The 22,238-nt window shown below is 45.5% G+C and overlaps 1 protein-coding gene across 1 annotated transcript in view; it reads left to right on the top strand.

Annotated features, from left to right (window-relative positions):
• The window catches only part of NTN1 (netrin 1), a 632,822-nt gene that overhangs the window by 160,934 nt on the left and 449,650 nt on the right, over positions 1 to 22,238 (top strand). The gene's annotated exons all lie outside the window — the stretch shown is intronic.

Genomic DNA, 22,238 nt, shown 5'->3' with positions numbered 1-22,238 from the left:
CAAGGGACCAGTTGGTTTAATTTGATGAAAAACCAAATGGAATGAGGCCCAAAAAGAGCATCCTGAATACCTCTACCCAATTAGGGCAGTGGGGAGGATACTCTACCAACCGTGGGAGCAGGGAGGAGTGAGAAGACTACTCTCCTGAGAACCACAGGAATAGGCTCTTCTCAAGCTTCTCAAGCTCACAGAATCAGGGAGTGCCTAGATGATCATGATGGGGCCTCAAGTAGTAGCGCCTTTGAGTCTGAGGGTGAGTGGACTCGGGGGACTAAGCCAAAGAAGGTAAATAAACTCAAGAGAGTTGTGACAAAAGACCCCATTAAGCAGATTAAGGCCATTAGGAGTGTCACAACCCCATATCATAAAAATGCAAAATATTCTGTTTGGGAACACTTGGAACTCCATGAGCAGGTGATGGACACTTTTCATCTGAAAGACAACCAGAACTGCATAGAGTATGTAAAATGGACCTTCTCCTCTGATTACCCCAGCTTCTTTGCTGTACTGGAGGACCAGAACCATTCAAGATGGTCCACCTACAGGGTGGCCTACTTGAAACACTTTTCTGCCCACAGAAACCCCCAAGAGGCTCGCAAAGTGGCCTACAACCTGCAGTGCAGGGAAATCAGGCCCCAAGAGAATTTGCGCAGGAGCTCAAATGCGCCTTCGCACGAACCACTAGGAGGGTGCGCACCGATAGCAGGGAGATTGTAACCACCTTCTTTCATGCACTCCCCAAGTATATCATGATCCAGCTGGTGAGGGATTTCCATGACAAAAGATCTCTGGACTGGGGTCCAAAAACCTGCAGAAAATAAAAAATCTGGCCAAGAACCCCAAACCAGCCAAGACCCCTGAGCGCCAGGTCCAGAACAAGGATCTGGGTCGCATGTTGAGGGCTCAACAGAACATATGAACATGGTGGCTCAGAACCCCACAAACCAAGGGTCTGGTACCCCAGAACAATGATGGGGCGAGAACCCTGACAACTCACCGGTTCCAGACAAGGAGGCACAGGGGAAGGGAGGTGTAAAGCCCTAGAGGACGCTTCCTTCCTTACTCATAAAAAGCCCATGGACACCAAGGAATCAGAACAAAAATCTCCTGCCCCTGAAAATCTGCAACCCAAGGAACAGAGGGTGGGTAGGAGAAATAAAGAACTCAAAAAGGCCCATTTTTTGGAGGAAGTTGGTGTCCTCCAATTTGAAGGGGAAGAATCCTTAGAGGATTCTGGGGAAAAGATCTTCTCCTTCAGGGACGGGAGAACTCCTCTGAAAGAAAAATGGGTCCAAGAGATCTATATGAAGACTGGGTGGGTGTGGGGACTGAGTCAGAATCGCCCATCCTTTAACCCCAGAATGAGCATCCGGGAAACCCAATAGTAACAGAAGGATCCCAAACCTCACAAACCAATTCTGTTGACTGCTTCCAAAAAGGGATTGAGGGGTGTGCAGCCCAGAATCAGAAAAAGGGGAGCCAGAAACTCCCCAAATCTCAGAATGTACAATTTTTCTTACAGATCCCCGAACTCCAACACAGAATAATGCCTAAACTACCCCTGTGTTGCAGTAAAAAATAAGTAAATTGACCACCCAGCTTGCCCAAAATGCACATTACCTTTGCCCATTGGAGGAGAAAAAGGGTAGATTGTATGCCTTGGACCAAGAGCAAGGGCAATGTACATTTTCGGCGCTGATGGACACTGGATCCGAAGCCACTCGTCTGTCAAAAAGGGCCTTTGAGCAGCTAAATTCAGGAAGGGGGAGAGATACCAGATCCCTCTCATCCCTCTTCCTGGACAACTCCAGAACTTCGATGGGAATGAGACTCCTGTTGAGGGGACTGCAGATTTGGAAATAAAAATTGGGCGGCACAAAGTGAAACACCCGGTCATAGTCATGAATCCAGAGGGCACACCCTGTCTACTAGGGAATGACATCCTGAGCAGGTTGTCCCCCCTACTAGACTGTGTGAACAAGGTCCTCTGGACTCAAACCAACAAGCCAATAAAATTGAAGCAGAGTGTCAACCATGTTACTTTAAATGGCACATGCCACGTGGTTGAACAAAAACCTGGTCATATTGAGTTTCATTTCCAGAACAATCAAATACCTGACGTGACAGTAATTGCTGTAGGACAACAAACTGATGATGGGAACTCCTCTCCATTCCTAAAAATCAAACTTCCTTCCAGTTTCAAGTGGCATTCCACATTGGAAGGAAATACTTTGAAATTCTATACCAATTCACAATCTGAAAATCCCAATTCCATTGTCAAAAGTGATGAGAAACCAGCTAAATGTTTAGCTGATATTCAGAAAATTAGAGAACAGTTATTCATCTCTATTCAGTTAAATGAGGGGAAGGAGTCTGTTCTCGCCCGAGTGAGCGTGAACAACGGTAAGAGCTTCATCAGTGAAGCCATGTTCTGAAAGCTCCCAAAACATCCAGCCACTCCCACATTTAAATTGATCAATAAATGGGAAATGGGAATGGAAACTCCCAATTCCAAACATCTCCTGCCTAGCAGGTGTATGCTCATAATTTCTATAGGAAACAACAGCATAATGCATAATTGTTGGTTCGTGCGAGATGTCCCTACTGCATTCTATTTAGGCATTGACATTCTCAACCGTTTTGCCATTAATTTGGACCTGATAAATTACAAAGCCTGGTCCTGACTAGGGGGTAATTCCATGGAATTTGATGATTCAGAAAAAGCATTTTGGTCAGCCCAATTGCTGCCGTATGCAGCTGAAGTTCAAATTGGAGAGGAGGTCATCATCCCAGGACGGACCCGACTATTCGCACGTGAATTAAAAATTAAAAGAGGACAGAAACTGCAAAACCCTGATGCATATATACACCTGTATGCCCATGTCCAACAGCAGGGGTTGGGGTTAAAGCCAACCGCATTAGACAATGTAGAACACAACACCATTCTAATATTGATGGATAACAGCGACCTTAAGAGTATCACTCTGGGCATAGGCACCAGTATTGGAATGGCAGTTAATGACCAACATTTTTCCATGGATTTAGGCAATGAACTGATAGGACCAATCCACAATGACTGTCTTGACAGTGATAGTGACAATGACATACCACCAGACAGGATCTTCACCCGGCAAGGGGGTATTTCCTGGTGTACTCTTCCTGCCCTTACGGTGAGGAAGAGGTGACCTGTGACATCAGGCAGGATGAGCTGATATTTCAGGTCCACAATGACTGCCTCTCCTACTTGAAACCCTCTGTCCAGGTCCATACTCTAACAAGGGACCTCTCCACCCAGCTGGAGGAGGCCGCTGAAATATCAAAACCGGAAGTCTTTCCAGGCTTCAGGCATATACTTATTTCAACTATATGCCTGAAGCCTGGAAAGACTCCAGGTCTTGCGAGTCAACCTAGCTGATGCCTGTGAGACTCCGGAGCAAAAGCAAAAGTTGAAACAGGTGTTCTTAGATTTTCAAGATCTCTTTGCGGTGGACTCATATGACTGTGGTCGCACCAAAATCCATACTACAACAATTCCCACTGACCCTGGAATGACTCCAGTGTTTGTGAAGCAATACCGCTTGCCTCTTGCACCATGGAGTCCCTGACAGAAATAATCAAAAACTTTGAGTTCCGTGGGATAATTCGTCCTGTCCACATCACCTTTAATAATCCGGTGCTGGGGATTTTAAAATCGAATGGCAAGTGGAGACTGTGCTGACCAGAGGGAGCTGAATAAACGGATCGACATGTCCCGATGGCTTCTCCCCTACATTGACCTACATTGGCCCAGATCCAGGGGTCACAGGTATACACTGCCATTGACCTGACCAATAGGTACTGGACAGTGCCTGTCAGTATGGAGGACCAATACAAGCTGGCCTTTACCTTCGGGCAGCAGCACTACACCTGGACCAGGACTCCCTTTGGATACATCACCTCCGGCAACAAATTCAACATCTTCTTACATAAGGCCATGACACAGTTGAGGGTTGCTGGAGCAAAACTATCCTTCCAAAAGGCGCAGTGTTGCAGAACCCATGTCAACTTCTTGGGACATGAAATAACTCCTGAGGGTTTCTGTGCCCAGGAGAAGAAAGTGGAAGCACTCCTAAAACTTAAAGACCACACAACTCTGCGGGAGCTAAGAAGCATCCTTGGACTAACTAATTACAGTAGGAAGTTCATTGAGGACTACGCAGAGGTCACAAGACCCCTGATACATCTGTTGAAGGGGGGGTCAAGTGGGAGTGGGGACCAGAACAAGCTGAGGCAGTAAAGCAACTCAAAAGGTAGCGCCTTGTCTAGCTTACCCTGTCAAAAAATAAGGAGTTCTTCTTGAAGACAGGGTTCTCGAATACATGCTTAACAGCAGTATTATATCAAAAGCATGACAAGGTCAATAAAGTCATCTCCTATGCAAGCAAGACTTTATTCTCTGTGGAGGAAAAATTCAACGATTGTGAGAAGGCACTCCTGGCAATGGTGTGGGCATTGAAAAATGACTTCCTGTTCATCCAGGGGGAACACATCATAGTGGAGACTCCACACCAGCCTTTGCAATACTTCCAAAGTGACAGAATCCGGGCCGGAAATGTGAGTAATTCCAGAATTACTTCTTGGATTCTGTCAATGCAAGGCTTTCCTGTCGAGGTCAGATATGGTCAAAACAAGAAGAGTCCCCTCACGCAAGGTCTGGCTGACTTAGCTGATTGTGCCAGAGAAAACTGTCTCTTGGACAAATGTTTTAAAAACAAGGACAACATGGAGGCGTACCTGAATTCTCCGCACAAAGTCTATGAAGAAGACAAGTGCAAGGGAATGCCCACAGTTTATGTGGATGGGTACTCCTACCATGTTGACAGGAACGGGGAACAGGAACTCGTGGCCGGCATTGGGAATGCCTGGGTGAATGATGACCCGGAACCCTCCGCTATGTACAAAATCTGTCCCCGCAGTAGTCAGGTGGGGGAGTTGATGGTAGTTCATCAAGCCATCCTAACGTCTGTCAAACACCAACTCCACAAACTGATCATAATCACCGATTCAGATTATGTCTGGAACGGGTTCGTGGAGAACCTGGTTAATCGGAAAACCAGAGTCATGCTATGTGCTAATAACAAACCGTTTAAACATAGCAAACTAATCCAAAATATTGATGATCTGGTCACCTCTAGTGGGATGACCATCTATTAGAAGAAGATCAAGGGTCATTCCAGGATAGAGGGGCCAGACAAAACTGGAAATGACCTGGCTGATCAGCTGGCCAAAACCGGAGCCATCCAGACAAATCTCCTCGAGATCGAGTCCCTGTCGGGTGAAACCCAGATCACTGCTATTACTAGGTCCCAGATAAATGCTCACAATGAACTCTCAACTGCCCAGTGGAGTAAGGAGACCCCAGATGCTGATTTAATCATGGCACAAAAAGGGATCTGATTATTGGTAAATGTTATCAACACATTGAGGACCCTGAGAACTTTTCCCTGACAGATAATGATTATATTGTGAAAGAGGACCTCAGAGTGTTGATGAAATGTCTAAAAATGTTCCAAATCCAACACGGTTTGTTGGTAAGAAGATGCATATCTGGCTGTGACCAGTGTGTGGTCCCTTCCTCATTCCGAAGCCTGATGCCAAGTCACACCCATGACACGGCCACAGACGGACATCAGGGGTTTCACACTACTTTAGAAATCTTGTGAGAGGTTGCATACTGGTCACACATGGGGCAGGACCTTGACCAATATACTTAAAGGGGTGTCTTATATATGCACAATTTCAGCCAACATCACTCACACACCGAGCTCCCCTCCCGAAGAGGGGGATGACACTGCCTTAGTCAGATATACAAGTAGATTTCATCGGGCCCGTGATTCGCTGCTCTAGGGGGAACAAGTACATGTTAACTGTAACATGCTTGTTTACCAAATGGGTGGAATGTCTCCCGGCCCCAAATTGCAAGACAGAAACAGCAGCTGCCCTGATGATCAATCACATCTTCTCGCATTTTGGCCTACCCCAAGGGATTGAGTCAGACCGAGGTAGTCACTTCACCAGCGAAGTGATGAAAAAGATGTGGGAGATACTTGGGATAAAAAGGAAACTTCACATTGCATACCGGTGTCCTCTAGTGGTGGAGTTGAGAGGTACAATAAAACCATTGTGAGCATTCTAAAAACGTTTGTGGCAGACTCTGGGCCAAGTTGGGACATCCGATTACCGCTTGTCCAAATGGCCATCAGATCTACACCTTCTTCTGCAACCAAGATGTCTCCATTTGAGCTGATGACTGGATGAAGGATGGTGTTACCTCAGCATTTTCTCTATAGAACACAGGAGCAGACACTGATAAACGCCTTCACAACTCATGAGTATGTTGAAAATCTAAGAAAACACCTTCAACATGCTTTTGCGCACACTCAGCGGAATCGACAAAGATCTGCAGAGGGTATGAAGACTCAATATGATCTAGAAACAACCAAAAAGGAATACCAAGTAGGAGACAGGGTCTACTTGTACAATTTCCAAAGGAACCAGACCAAAGAGCACACATTTTTTTCCCAGCTGTTGAGGACCTTTTGAAATTATAGATAAAATCTCACCTGTCGCCTACAGAATCTGCATCCCCAAATGCGAATTGACAGAATGGGTCCATATTAATCAGCTAACAAGTTGTCACCCCAGGCACACTTTGCAGCAAATTGAGGAGCCAAGAGAGAATCAAATAGAGGAGACATCTGAAGCATAAGAATAACAAAAAGAAGAATCAGAAGGGAGCGAGGGATTTATGAATGTAATTATGTAACAGGGAGTATTTTTCTTCACTATCCATTGTCGTTATTGAATGCATGCGTGTCCCACTGCTGTCAACCCTATTGGAAGGCAGTTAGTGGGAAGATGAAGTAACCAGTTCTGATTTATTTAATAGATTTGTGCTGGGTGTGCCTATTCCAAGACCAAGGAGGACCTCCCCGGCGACCTGGAAGGGAGAAATCAAAGAAAATCTGGGAGTATTGCTCAACACCATAAAGGAGGATCCAAGAGAAAGCTTGGGGTCATTCCACACTCCAACGAGAGAGAGTGAGAGGATCAGGACGTTCCACTCTCTGATGGGAGAGGGACACCCGACTGATGAAGCCCACCTTGCCCGACTCTCCCTCGACAAGGATCTAAGAAAATTTGGGGGGGGAATCTGTGGGCTACATTGACCCACTGAACAGAATGTCGCCAAAACCAAGCTGCATTTGCGCAGAAACAGCAAAATGGTTGACTGGCTCCTGTGTGCACCATGGCCTTGAAACTGCATCTTGCAGCAAGAAAAATGCCTACAACGTCTTGCCAAGCATACATTGGTCAGGATGGAACAAGGGGACACACTGAGGGAGCGTGCCAGTGTGTTCTGACATATACAGATGGAATAAAGTGAAAGCAGCACTGCTTTGCTGAAAGCCCAAACTCCCTATTAAAAAGGAAACTTTTTTCACCTTTAAAAAAATGCTGCTCTGATGCTATTTCCATCTGTTTTTCCTTAAACCACTCTGATTAATAAGGCCCTGCCAAGTCCAGTATATCTCATTGTGCTTCAGCAAAACCAGGCATGATTTCTGAATGACAGGCCCTGCCAAATCAACTCTGAGAAAAATCAACAATGAGCTGTTCATTTTCTTTACAATGTATCAAAGCTCAGTAGTTCAGAGAACCTCCAGCTACCTGAGCCATGTCAATTTCAATACATATGTGCTTCCAACAAAACTCCTGCATACAAGGAAACAACTATAGCTGCAAAACAGTGTGGGAATCCAAAGGGAGATGCAAAATCGAATTTAGTAAGAAATGTCATCTTTTCACCACACATGTAAAATGGGCTTTGCAAACTCCAGAAGAAAGGCTCTGCCATTTGCTTCCAAAGACTATTTATGAAGATAAATGGAAAAGACTGTTATCTCTGCAGCAAGACCTTGTAAAATTGTAAAAATGTTGCAGTTTAAAAGTGATTTTTTTGGGCTTTCATTTAAGACATGGTAGAATTCACTGACCTTTTGGGAATGGAAACCGCAAAGAATCTGGGATTACAAGGAAAGTATACATGATGCCTATGCACAATTTTATAATTACATCTCTTATGTTAATCCACACATGTGTATAAAGTTTTGGAATTTTAGGCTGAATCGTTAATACTCAAAATTACCAAAAAGTCTTAGAAGGGCGAAACAATGTCTCATGGATTGCAGAGTTGGAGTGCTATGCTCTACACAAAATGTATAACCTGTGTATATAATTTGCTAAGAGATTTCAAATGTATAAATGTTCCGTTTGTGGCAAAATTGGATTTTGGCTAAAATAACTGTGGGAGGTTTTTTGAACATTGTAAACTCATACCATGAATCTGCCCTCCTGCTTTGAAATCCAACCAGTTGAGAGCGAGGTGGAGACTATTACCCCTGACCAATCCCATCAATTAGAGGTGTGCTTAACTAAGGCTGTCCAGCAATATACTTTGATGTCACGATGCATTATAAATAAGGGTCCCTGACCAGACTCTACATAGATGCTCTTCCGGATTTTCCTGCGCCGCTGTTCCGTTCCTGTTCTATTCATCCTGCTGAGATCCCAACTACAAGGCAAAAACATTGTTAGCCCTACTCCAGGGCCCACTGCAGAACCCAAGCAGTGCTGATCCTATTCCCAGCAAGGCCATTGATCCAGAATCAACCCACTAATCTCCAATTAAAAAGGGGAAAGCTGTGGTATTCTTTGGGAAGCATCCTGAACCAGCCTGGCTTGCTGCCCACTAACTGCTTGCCCACTAACTGCATCCAGAGGTACCTGTGCCATCCTGTGACCGGAATTCCCATCCAGTGACTTGACCTGTCCAGCTGTCTTTTGCCCAGCTGTCCTTTGCCAGGTGTGCTGTCGTGTAGTGACCAGAACCATTGATGGTCCAAAATCCCAAAGCTAAAAGTGGACTGTAAGTATAATCCCTACCCCATAGAAATCTATAGTCTGCTTTGTCTTGCATTTGTCCTTATCCCAATATCTAAGCCATCCTATCCTTATCCTGGTAACTTATTAAAACTGTCAGAATTCTCTGTGTTCCTGCTCTTGATCTCCAAGTGTTCGAGCCACTTTTCTCTTCATTCCTGTCTTGCATAGATCATAAATCATTAGCGATATTTTGATGAAATAAATTAATTTTCTCTCAAGAAAAGGGGTACACTGTGTGAAGGGTTATAACTGCAGAGTAACTTTTATATTCACGGGTGGCGTTCCTTTTTTCTTAGCCATTAAATCTAGTTTCAAAAAGGTTGCCTTTCACTTTTGAAAACCGATTTCTCTTTTTCACTGCTATATTTTCCTAAAAATGAACCTCACTCTATCTTCCAAATCTCTCTCAATTCACCAGGTAGAGACCTATTCTCACCTCTATGTTGTAGCTGTGATACATACCTATCCCCCAGCCCAGAAACTCCACTCCAAATCAGAGTATTTCACCCATTTTATTAACACGGAAATCGAAAGGAAATGCAACTTTTACACGTGTCATTTTGCTGCAATCCATTTGAAACTTTCCACTCAGTTTTAAATGGTATGCTCTTGGTAATACATTGCTTGTGACTGTTAGCGTCTATGCATTGTTGCTTTAGTGAGAAATTGTATTTACCTTAAAGTTTTAACCGCACATTAATTAATTATTTGCCCATTTCCAAGTGTCATTTCATAACATTGCAAGGGGTTTTCCACTCTTATTTGGTGAGGGAAAGTCGGATTTGGATTCTGTTTCCTGCGTCTTATTCTTGATTACCTGCTGTGTCTTTCAATCCATTCAGATGTTTTATTTGTGGGTTGAGGCAACATTGCAGGGGGAAATCCTAACTTGGGTGATATGTTTTCCTAAATCAAAAAGTGTTCCTACTCCCTGGTTTTTTCTACATGTTCCACTAGAAGGTTAAACCATGTGTATTACATAAATCTTCATTGTAATTATCACCTCATTGGTGATGGCTGCCCCATATTACAAAATGGTATGGTTACTTTTGAATTTTAAAATAAATAAATAAATAAATAAATATTGTATTTTACCAACCAGCCTGGTTCATGGTTCATTGTCACCCAGGGTATTTGAAAAGGGGGTGTGATACGAGTGTACCATCTCAAATTGAATCTGCATAAAATAAGGAGAAATTCATCACAGTCGTGCGCTACATACTAGGCCGAGACCAAGGTGTGTGTCGCCTGATTGAAATCCTTAACAAATGGCAAATCCACGCCAAGCCGCAGAACCAGCAGTGGCATGAGAGAAGTGGGACCAGCTTGCTGCAGGCTAAACAGCGGCCATGCTGACCAGAACTAGAGTCGCCGGTCAGGAGAAGAACGGAGATGGGAAGACACTTGTCTTATCTGGTGGCACGACCACTGGAGAGCAGTGGTGGGCCTTGCAGCGGCAACTGATGCTGAGACCAGAGGAAGGAAAGGAGCCCAGGTCCCCGGGAGGATAGCTCAGTGGCAACGTGCTCGCCTTGGAAGCAAGACGACATGGAGCAACGTAGGTTCAATCCCAGGGTCCGCGCTTAGAAACCTCTGGGTATTAAGCGCATTATAAATAACATCATATCATATCAGATCACACAGCAAGGGCCTTTTCTGCTGAGCCAAGTACAGACCAGGAAGTGGATGCTCACAAAGTGTGGATCCCACTGAGAGCTATGAACTTTGGTTTCCAAGATTGCCAAAACCGACAAAGGTGTGATAGCCTGTGAGAATAGAATGGGCAGAATGGGCACCAACCCAGGTAAAAAGGAGTGAAAGTCATGCGAACACTGTATATCCAGGCTGGTCAAGCTGCCAACAGTACGAGAGCTTGAGAGAAAAGAACGGGCCTATGTCTCATGTAAAAAAGAGTGAAAGAGATGCAAATGCTGTATCAAGGCTAGTGAAGCTGCCAGCAGTACGAGAGCCTAAGAGAACCAAATGGGCAAACACCCTATGTAAAACGGAGTGAAAGCAATATGTGTGCTTTATGCTAAGGCTGCGAAAGCCAACAAAGATACGAGGAACTGATATAGGTGGACAGGCATACTCTCACAATCCTCCTTTGGTGAAGTAGTGTCCTCACCTGATGAGTCTGGAGATGCCTCTGGTTCTTTCCCCTTCTTCTTTTTCTTATCTCTGGCAGTCTGTCTGCCGGTGAAAAGATAGGGTCTGCCCCCGTTGGGGGCCACCGTGCTTTATCAGGCAGCAACACAAGCAAGGTGGACTTCTGGGAGACAGCCCTCACAGGGGAAAAAGCCTTTAAGGCAAAAAGAAACCTGATGCTGCAATCCTTCGTAGATGGTGACTGGGGCTTCCTTAATAGGAGGCTGACAGATAACTTCAGGGGAAGGAAAACAAAACACGCTGCCTCAGTGCATAAAGCAACAGGAGAAAAATCAGCAGGAGCTGGAGCGGAAATCAGAGGGCAGAGCAAGGCAGGCAGGATGCAAGTAGTGAGGAGAAACTCAGGAGGAGAAGGAACCAAGCAAGGAAAGCACCGAAAAAAGAACAAGCATCTCACCCGTAACGCAGATGGAAGGGTTGCAATGCAGGGAGCTGCTGTTCGGTGACTGCAACATGCAGGAGGCAGCCAACTTGGAAATCAACTAGACTGCTATTTGGGGTTTCAAAAGGTTGGAGTTACTGGGGTCGGGATTCCCTGTCCCCTGCGCACCTCCGATTAGTAGTTTGGGTTCAGCCTGCAGCCTGGCTCATGGTTTTCTGGGGACCAACTCCGAGGTTCCCAAGTAATTAGATGCTTGTTAGGATGACAAACCTTTCATTGGTTGTAGGTGCTGACTGGATTCGATGGTCCAAATTCTGGCAGTTCTGCCTTCTGTTTGATGTTAAGTCATGGTCCAGTCTTTGAATTTTGAGTGCATGTGTTTTTTTATTATTATTGGTATACCTTAACCAAAAGAGTCAGTGTGGCAATTTGTGCCAAATGGTCAACATTGGTGAGTGCAAACAGCCGACGCGCGTGTCAACCGAAGTCTTTCTCAAGGCTGTAATTGGTGAAGTGAGTGATGGGACATGTGAGAGAGTGGTACATGGCGCAGTGACATTGTTTGAGAAATTGGTGCGGCACAGTCGATCAAAGATAAGATTTTGGTTCATCAAAAAATAACATGTTATTTCCAGGTTTGCATCAAGTGCATGTAATCATTATGACAATATACAATCAGTAGTAGATTGGTTGCAATTTAAGTGGTGACGGTGAGTAGTGGTGATTAGAAAGTACATTCAGCATGACATTCATTATTAGAATTACAGGTATTGAGATCATTAGCAGCATGAATTATGAGTTCAATTAAGAGAGACAATGTACCAAGGGAGAGGGTCGGGTGGAGAGAAGGGGAGACAAAGGAAGATTGTTAGTGCCAGTTGTGGCCATGCTTGATGCTGGGGTAAAGAGGGGTGGAGAAAGCAATTTAGCAGAAGGGGGTGGTAAGGCTTACCAGAGTTGAAGTGGTAGCAGATTCTTGGTAGAGTTGGTAGCTGGTCCCCCCAGGTCCGGGTGCCAGGTTGAGGCTGTTTAGCCTGGTCTGTGAAGAGTCAGAGGAACTCAATTAGTTGTGTTGCTAGATAGGTCAGTTGTGACATTCTTGCACGTGTGGTCATGGGTGACCAGGTGGGTCTATTAGTGGTGGAGTTCGCGGACATTAGCTTGGAATTGTGCCTCTGTAGAGGAGGTTTATATTGACTGACCGAGGGTGGCATAGTTGCAACCAGCCGGGTGTATTGGGCATGGTGCGCCCCAGGACCGGAGTTGGCCCAGTTATTTAGGCGGGGCGCATTGTGCCTGGTAATTGATTGGTCCAATTTGGTGAGGACGAGTACTGCAAGGGTGCGTGGTGCGGAGGGGTTGGTTATGTGCTCTGCAGGTTACCATGCAGAGCAGCGGGGCCTGTATTAAATAATAGCGAAATGCTGCATTTGTGCAAGGCCGGTGGCCGTGATGATTAGGCTGGGTGGAGGATATTGGGCTCTATGGTGGTTGTGGCCGTTAATGGGCCCGTGGTTGGCCGCAAGCGCCTGTGGGCATGTGCGCAGTGGCCGTTTGCCCCCAGGACGGGGGAGTTTTTTGGTCCGTGACAGATTTGGGCAAAGCCTGGTAGTTGATTTCACGTTGTGAATTTAATGTGAATTTAATGGAACAGTCCCTAACACTAGCCGCCACCGCCTCCAACACTCCAGCGGCGCGGCATGACAGTATGACCCCTCCTCAATCTCGGGCTGTCGGGTTTCCAGGGATGTCAGTGATGGAACTGTTGAATCAAAAGAGGAGCATGGATGGAATGCAAAGGCTCCCATGATCGTTCCACATCAGAAAACCCATTCCAATGTATAAGGTATTGTAATAATATCTGGAATTAACGATCCAAGAGACTTTATACTCCTCCAGATCTGGTTCCTTTATATCCAACATCGGTTTCTTCCTTCTATAGAATTCATCTGGAAGATAGGGTTTGAGCAAGTGTTCAACGGGAAATCATATCGTGCCTCCTTCTGATATATATTGGCCTAAGCCTAGTCGCTCTGCGAAGAAAACCGTGTTGCAAAGTTCAAATTTTAGATCAACTTTGCCGCCATGTTAGAATCATCCGCCATTTTGATTTCTGTTTGCATGTCAATTCTCTGTTCTAAAATGGTGGACTGTGTTTAAACTTGCAACCGAGCCTTCCCAAACTTTGAGCCCTCGTTAATGGTTAGACTGTCCGAGGGCCGACTGTCTAGGCAAGGTAATGCGACCTTGCACCAAGTTTGACTTGTTGTCGCAGGATTGTCTGCACTAACAAGCTTCATCCACGAATATACATCGAGGACAATGTTATGTAAATATTGAGTGTGGACACTGGCAGAAATACATTGTGAAGGGATATGTACTAAGGCTCACTGCTAAATCCAGGAATACACTTTGCCATTGTAACTTGTTGTAAACACAAACCTATGTAATCCATGTGCATATTATTGTATGAGCTATGTGTGAACTCGGCACAAACCTGTAGAGGGGCTGGACAATATTGCGGGATATGTATTAATAATGTGAATGTTTAGGTGTCAAGTACCTCTCCCTCCTCACTCTGACAGGCTGGTCTTCATTGCAGGGTGTCGAGAGCCATATAGCTATCTGTATCAGATCTGTGTTTCTTTGTAACTGCGCAGTATTAAAGATCTGTGAATCTTTATAGCCCGTGTTTGGTGTATTTCCTTTTGTGGTACTCAGCCTTGATATTTCTTTGCTTTTACACAAGGAAGAATGGAAAACAGGATGTTACTGAACATAAGGTCCTTAATCAGTAACATTTCATGAAAAGGATGGGATGTAGAGTAACGCTTACACCAAATAATCAGACTGACTCAGGAAGTTGGCAAAGTCTCACTCGACTGTTTTTATATCAATTGTCTAATACAGGGAGTTACAATGAACATCAACAGACTCTCGGTTGTGCTCTCAGTGCAAATCACTTAAAAACAGTCTTTTGTACAACAAATTCATCATAACTGATGTCATACTATGTGGCAAATAAGACAAACCTAAAGGGGATTGTGGTTGGCTCAAGGGGAATATCTAAGTATGCCTTCGATAGGTACTGGGATTGTGATAGGACATCTACTGTCAGGTGGACTATTTAAGCCTGCCTCTAGTTAAAGTCATCCTCAACACTTAATAAGTACACAGAATACAACTACTGGTGTCAAGTATGGTTCAGTTTCAGGCTTCCAACATACAGGCAGTCGGGGGGCGGGACTTCCTGAAGAGGCATTCAGCTGCTCCACTACATAACCGACTTAGACTGTTAGGTAACTGTAATATGAATGCTACAGGATTAACCCTGGGTAGGAATTTAAATGGTCCGATATATCAAGGGGAAAATTTGGACAGCCAGATCCATTTTATAGACAACCATACTTCGGATGCACTCTCCTATTTAGGACAACTTCTCCATCCTCTGACCGCAAAGGTATTGTTTCTTCTTTTACTTCTTTCTAGATTGTAATAAGTATCCTTGTGAGCTCGGGTGAGATTTTCTAGCAAAGAGTCGACTGAAGGCAACATAGAGGGCAGAAAAGTAGATGCAGGATGATGCTTGGGATGGTAGCCTCATGTACAAATAAAGGACTCATGCCTATAGCAATGTGTATAGTGTTATGGTACGTGAATTCGACCATGGGCAGTAAGTTGTACCAATAATCTTGCTCCTTGTTGGTAAAACACCTTATGTATTGCTCTAAGGTTTTGTTTAGTCTCTCTGTCTGCCTGTTACTCTGGGGATGATAACCAGATGACAAAGCCCTGTGGATACCCAGAATACTGCAAAGTGTAGACCAAAACAACAAAGTGAATTGGGTACCTCTGTCAGATACCACAGTCTGGGGAAGTGTGCGCAACCTGAAGACATAACAGAGAAAAACTGAGGCCGTTTGAAGAGCAGTGGGAACTCCAGAAATGGGAGAGAACTGCACCAGTTTACTAAAAGAATGGACTGTAACCTTTGTAGCTGTACAACCACGATAGGGGGGCAAGTCAACAATAAAGTCGGTAGAGACGTGTTGCCAGGGCCCCAGTGGAGGTGGTTCTTGTTGAAGGAGGCCCGAGGGTCTAGCCATAGAATATTTACTCTGAGCACATGTGGAGCAGAAAAGTATGTAATCCGTACATTCTTCTTGAGGGTGGACCACCAGAATGTTCAAGATATCAGATCAAGCATAGCCGTCACACCCTTGTATCTGGCTGTCTTGAGGTCATGGCACCTTGAGGTCATAGCACCAGGATATAACCATATTCCTCAACTTTGGAGTCAGCACAAACAAACGTTTGCCGAAAAACAAAAGACCATCATCCCTTTTCAGGGGAATCAGCAAATCCTCGAGAGGTGAACTCAGGCTGTTCTTTGACCATTCTTGACATTCCGTAGAAAGGTGTTAACCTCATAAACACATCTCTTTCCAAGCTGCAAGGGTTCCTTACTTTGGGTGTTTCAGAAGCATCCCCCAAACTTCTGGAAAGACTGTCTACTAATATGTTCTTATTCCCCTATGAGATATGTGATGTAGAAATCGAACAGGGAAAAATAGTAAGCCCATCTGGCATGTCAAGAATTGTAGCATTCTATCTGTTGGAGTACCCAAAGGTTAAAGTAATCTGTTCGAACCTCAAAAGGGTGTTTAGCTCCCTGAAGAAGATGATGCCTTACCACACAAGTCTGTTGGATAGCCAAAAGCTTCTTCTCCATCAGAGAGTAGTTTATTTCACTGCTGGTGAGCGTACGGGAATAGTGCGCAACAGGATGCTCCTCTTGGTCGGCACCCATCTGTAATAACACAGCTCCTATAGCACTGGCTGATGCATCTGTCTCAACAATGAACTGGCATATTTGGTGAGGTTGAAGAAGAAACAGAGAGGAGCAGAAGGACTATTTCATCTGCCGGAGGGCCTGATCCACTTCGGAATGCCATTGAAAGCTGAAATCCTATTTAAGAAGTACAGTGATTGGCAAGACGATTTCAAAGAAATATCTAATACATTTCTGATAGAAATTAGAATTTGGCCAATCCAAGAAAGCGTTGAATGTCCTTGACAGACTGAGGTATCAGCCATTGCATGATCACACATATTTTTGGGGGTCCATTTGGCTTCCTTCATTAGAGAGGATAGACTCCAGGTAGGGAACGGAAAACTCCTCGAAGACACATTTTTCAGGTTTGGCCAGAAGCTTGTGTTGACGCAGATGGCGTAAAACCTCTGTTACATGCTGAAAGTGGGCTGCCGTGGAAGAGGAGAAAACCAGAATGTCATCCAAGTAGACTATGACAGTACAGAAGAGGATGTCAGCAAAGATCTTATCCATAAACCGTTGGAAGACCGCCGGTGCATTCACCAACCCAAAGGACATCACCTGGTAGTCGAAGTGTCCCAAGGGTGTTCTGAAGGCGGTCTTCCACTCATCTCCCATATGAATGCACAGCAGGTGGTAAGCACCAGGCAAGTCCAGCTTGGTGAAAACTGTCACTCCTTCAATCGCCTCCAGAATGTCTGGAATAAGGGCCATTGGGTAGCGAACTCAAATGGCATTGATCCCTAGATAATCTATACATGGTCTCAGTTCTTTCGAATCTTTCTTCAGAATGAAGTATAGAGAGGCCTCGGCTGCAGACTTGGATTCTCTTATAAGTCAATTCAGAAGGTTGTTGGTGAGATACTCCTTAAGGCTTCTTTCTCTAGAGAGCCAATGAAAACATCCTACCAAAGAGAACCGATGCATTAGCATCAAGTTGATAGCACAATCTTCTTGTTGATGCAGTGGTAACTCTTTGGGAGACTTGTCCTCAAACACGTCCCTGAATGACTCATATCTGGTCAGAATACACAGGATCATGGACATAGACAGTCTTACCGGCACAGCTTCCTCTGAGGTCTCTTTACTTTTAGGAGTACAGTTGGAAGAGCAGAATTCTGACTGGAACAATATGGTGTTCCTAGACCAATCAATCAGGGGATTGTGTCTGCATAACCATGGTATGCCAAAAATGATGGGAAAATGTGCTGTATGGATAAGATCGAAGGCTAGGGTCTCCTTGTGACAAAACATGGTCATTTGTAAAGGATAGGTGTCCTGCATTATGGGGCCTGATGTCAGGTGAGAACCATCAATCCTTTTAACAAGCATGTGTGCTGTCTTATTCTTTCTAGGTACGAGTCTCTCCTCAGCCCAAGCAATATCCATAAAGTTCCCTGCTGCCCCGCAGTCCAGGAGGGCAAGCACTTCGAACCGAGCTCTCTGGGGGATCTGTAGGAAGACTCTGAATACCATCAGCCGATTATCACCCAGCTCCAGAGTCTTATTGGTGGTGTAGCAGGGACTGTTGTACCTACCCTGAACCATGGTCCCTGTTAGGCCCAGGGGGTGTTTCTTTCCCTGTCAGCGTGGAGGCACTTCTGGGCAGTTAGAAAGAAGGCGAGTTCTTGAGCTGCAGTACATACAGAGTGCTAGGTCTCTTCTTCTCTTGCATTCAGTCGTAGACAAAGGACCACGAGCGGTTCCAATTTGCATAGGTTCTTCAGAGGAAATGTTTTCAGTTATGATCGGTGATATGTGGTTAAATTTAGAAAATCTTTTTAAGAACAGAGGTAAGCTGCTTGATCGGCATCCCACCACAATACAATCGGTATTATCCACACTACACCAGTCATCAATATGAATTCTTCGGAGGACCCAAAAATCTGAGTGTCTAACACAATTCGGGGCAACTTTTAGGTTAAGCCAAGCCAGGATTTTATTCTTTAGGGCCTCCCTTGTTTCAAGCTGAGTTGGTTTCCCGACATTGGTTATTATAAAGTTTCTTGTATCCAGAACAAAGCTACTTAATGTTGTGTCAATCATTTTGCAATTAATGTTTCTTTGACGCATGGATCCAAATGGGATGTGTTAGCCAAAGTTTCCACCGGCCTGATCAGCTATAAAATACCTTTTGATGGAATTTCAGGCCCGGGACTGATGGTAGAGGCTACTTCTTTCTTCTGAACTGGCCGTCCCCGTCCGTGACAACAATAGGCTCTGTTTGGGTTCCTTGGTGATGATCAGTATGGCCGGGAGGCCTTCCTGTCCTAATGGCCTCGCTTGTTAAAGGTTTCTGCAGGTTAGGCAGCAAAGACTCCGATAAGCCTTTGACAAAGACTCTGTTGCCCGTATCAAAGGCAGTAGAGAGATAAAGTAAGATGACGACGCAGGGGGTATTGGAGTCAAGTTTGGAGAGCAGGTCTTCATGGATGTTCAGGAGAGCAGTTTCTGTGCTTCTGGCAGCTCTAAAGCCAGACTCATGGTCATGGTGAAGTTAGCAGCTTTATTAACCTAGCTTTTAGCAGCGGGGAGGTTTAACACAGTTGAGTCACTGTGTCAGCAATTACAAGGGATATGGGGAATAAGGCTCTGCAAGCAGCATATAACTCTATACAGGGGATTATTCTGGCCCAAGTTCCATCAGAGGAGCACTGGGGTGCGCGCGTGTCCTCCGCCTCACAGCCTGTGCTCTGAATGCTACGGCATGGGTCGCTCCGCTCGCGTGAGTTCCGTGATCTTGTGAGGCCGGATATCCACACTGTCTGTTTTTCCCTTCTTCTAAGCCCATTCCATTCGCTGGGTAGGGGAGGCCTGTGCATTATCCCCACTCCCTACATTCCATGTGGCCTCCACCAGAGGGGCTGTTTTGGAGTAGTCCATTCCATGGTGGAAGAACGGATAAGTCATAATGTAAAACAAACACTTATACATTTAATAAATAATGTTTGCACCTTGGTATGTGTGTCATTTATTTATCTTACATTGCGTCTGGGGGTGAGCAGCATAACCCTCTTAGCCAGGCACTAATTAGGCCAGGGGTTGTACTAGTTTCGCCCTGGTTTTAACTTTGCATTCTGGGACTTGTAGTGAAGGATTTCCCAATTATAAAATCAGGACTACAAATCCCAGGAAGCAAAGCTACAACCAGGGTTGGAGTAGCATCTCCAAAATGGAATGGGGCATGTTGGCATGTACGCAGTCTGCGCATTCAAATGTGTTCCAAATGGGCGCCTTCCCGGTCGTGGTGCTCCTTATTATTAAGGGAATAGCACGGGCCTAGCTTGGTATAAGAGATGCCCTTATGTCCTGGTCTGGAGGCCCCTCAGATAATGCTTTGAGTGGGCAGCCTCGTACTGCCGACCCCTGGGTGGGCGGGCGGGCTGCACAGCAGAGCGCATACGGGATCAGAGCACACCATGGATGCATTGGAGACAGGGATATCAGAGTGATTCCTGGCAGGAGGCCGCCTCTACAGAAAGGTAGGAGGATTGTGAGGACACGGACTCATAGATTGTTTAGGGCACTCTCTGAGGACTTGCCCTTGTGGGTAATAACTTCGATAGTAAGGGGTTGGCGCGGAGGACAGACTTAAGGGTAAAGAAGCTGTGTTGCGTGTGCACTAGTTCTGAGGCAATTGCGCATGCGCAGTTTCCAGTATTGAGAGGCACTTGGTGTTTACATTAGAAACGAAACCAGATTGACCCCCATATAGGAAGCGCGAACTCACACAGAGCTGTAGTGGAATATAAAAAACAGAGCCCCCAATCTCCCAACGAGAAAAAAAATCTTGCGTTGCGTGTCTGCGGATTCAAAAAGCACTATCTAATTATAAACCAAAAGAAACAGTTTTACAAAGGTAGCGGGCGCCCCTCTCTCGCAAGAACAGACATGATAACCTGTTCAGTGGTTATTAACCACTTGAGAGTTCGCAGCCACTGCTTTTACTCACTGTGCCTTTCACAGATGGGTAATATCCATTTGCATATCAGTCTTTGTCCTGCCCAGGGGCAGTCCAGCACCGAAATACAATGGCAATTCCAATCTGAACGAGAGTACCACCAGCAACCCCATACACGTGTTTCACCCTTGTTGGGGATCATCAGTGAGGTGAAGCTGATGCCTCTCTAAGCACAGTGAGAGGGAGACCACGTCTGGTTGCCCCCAGGAGACCTAGGGTTACCAATCCCAGGTTCCTTAAACATTTTTACAAAGGTTATCATGTCTGTTCTTGCGAGAGAGGGGCGCCCGCTACCTTTGTAAAACTATTATTTAAGGAACCTGGGATTGGTAACCCTAGGTCTCCTGGGGGCAACCAGACGTGGTCTCCCTCTCACTGTGCTTAGAGAGGCATCAGCTTCACCTCACTGATGATCCCCAACAAGGGTGAAACACGTGTATGGGGTTGCTGGTGGTACTCTCGTTCAGATTGGAATTGCCATTGTATTTCGGTGCTGGACTGCCCCTGGGCAGGACAAAGACTGATATGCAAATGGATATTTCCCATCTGTGAAAGGCACAGTGAGTAAAAGCAGTGGCTGCGAACTCTCAAGTGGTTAATAACCACTGAACAGGTTATCATGTCTGTTCTTGCGAGAGAGGGGCGCCCGCTACCTTTGTAAAACTATTATTTAAGGAACCTGGGATTGGTAACCCTAGGTCTCCTGGGGGCAACCAGACGTGGTCTCCCTCTCACTGTGCTTAGAGAGGCATCAGCTTCACCTCACTGATGATCCCCAACAAGGGTGAAACACGTGTATGGGGTTGCTGGTGGTACTCTCGTTCAGATTGGAATTGCCATTGTATTTCGGTGCTGGACTGCCCCTGGGCAGGACAAAGACTGATATGCAAATGGATATTTCCCATCTGTGAAAGGCACAGTGAGTAAAAGCAGTGGCTGCGAACTCTCAAGTGGTTAATAACCACTGAACAGGTTATCATGTCTGTTCTTGCGAGAGAGGGGCGCCCGCTACCTTTGTAAAACTATTATTTAAGGAACCTGGGATTGGTAACCCTAGGTCTCCTGGGGGCAACCAGACGTGGTCTCCCTCTCACTGTGCTTAGAGAGGCATCAGCTTCACCTCACTGATGATCCCCAACAAGGGTGAAACACGTGTATGGGGTTGCTGGTGGTACTCTCGTTCAGATTGGAATTGCCATTGTATTTCGGTGCTGGACTGCCCCTGGGCAGGACAAAGACTGATATGCAAATGGATATTTCCCATCTGTGAAAGGCACAGTGAGTAAAAGCAGTGGCTGCGAACTCTCAAGTGGTTAATAACCACTGAACAGGTTATCATGTCTGTTCTTGCGAGAGAGGGGCGCCCGCTACCTTTGTAAAACTATTATTTAAGGAACCTGGGATTGGTAACCCTAGGTCTCCTGGGGGCAACCAGACGTGGTCTCCCTCTCACTGTGCTTAGAGAGGCATCAGCTTCACCTCACTGATGATCCCCAACAAGGGTGAAACACGTGTATGGGGTTGCTGGTGGTACTCTCGTTCAGATTGGAATTGCCATTGTATTTCGGTGCTGGACTGCCCCTGGGCAGGACAAAGACTGATATGCAAATGGATATTTCCCATCTGTGAAAGGCACAGTGAGTAAAAGCAGTGGCTGCGAACTCTCAAGTGGTTAATAACCACTGAACAGGTTATCATGTCTGTTCTTGCGAGAGAGGGGCGCCCGCTACCTTTGTAAAACTATTATTTAAGGAACCTGGGATTGGTAACCCTAGGTCTCCTGGGGGCAACCAGACGTGGTCTCCCTCTCACTGTGCTTAGAGAGGCATCAGCTTCACCTCACTGATGATCCCCAACAAGGGTGAAACACGTGTATGGGGTTGCTGGTGGTACTCTCGTTCAGATTG

Source organism: Ambystoma mexicanum, chromosome 3q, assembly GCF_040938575.1.
Source record: "Ambystoma mexicanum isolate Mex_15411 chromosome 3q, UKY_AmexF1_1, whole genome shotgun sequence".
NCBI classification, from domain to species: domain Eukaryota; kingdom Metazoa; phylum Chordata; class Amphibia; order Caudata; family Ambystomatidae; genus Ambystoma; species Ambystoma mexicanum.
This window is presented reverse-complemented; position numbering and strand designations above follow the sequence as displayed.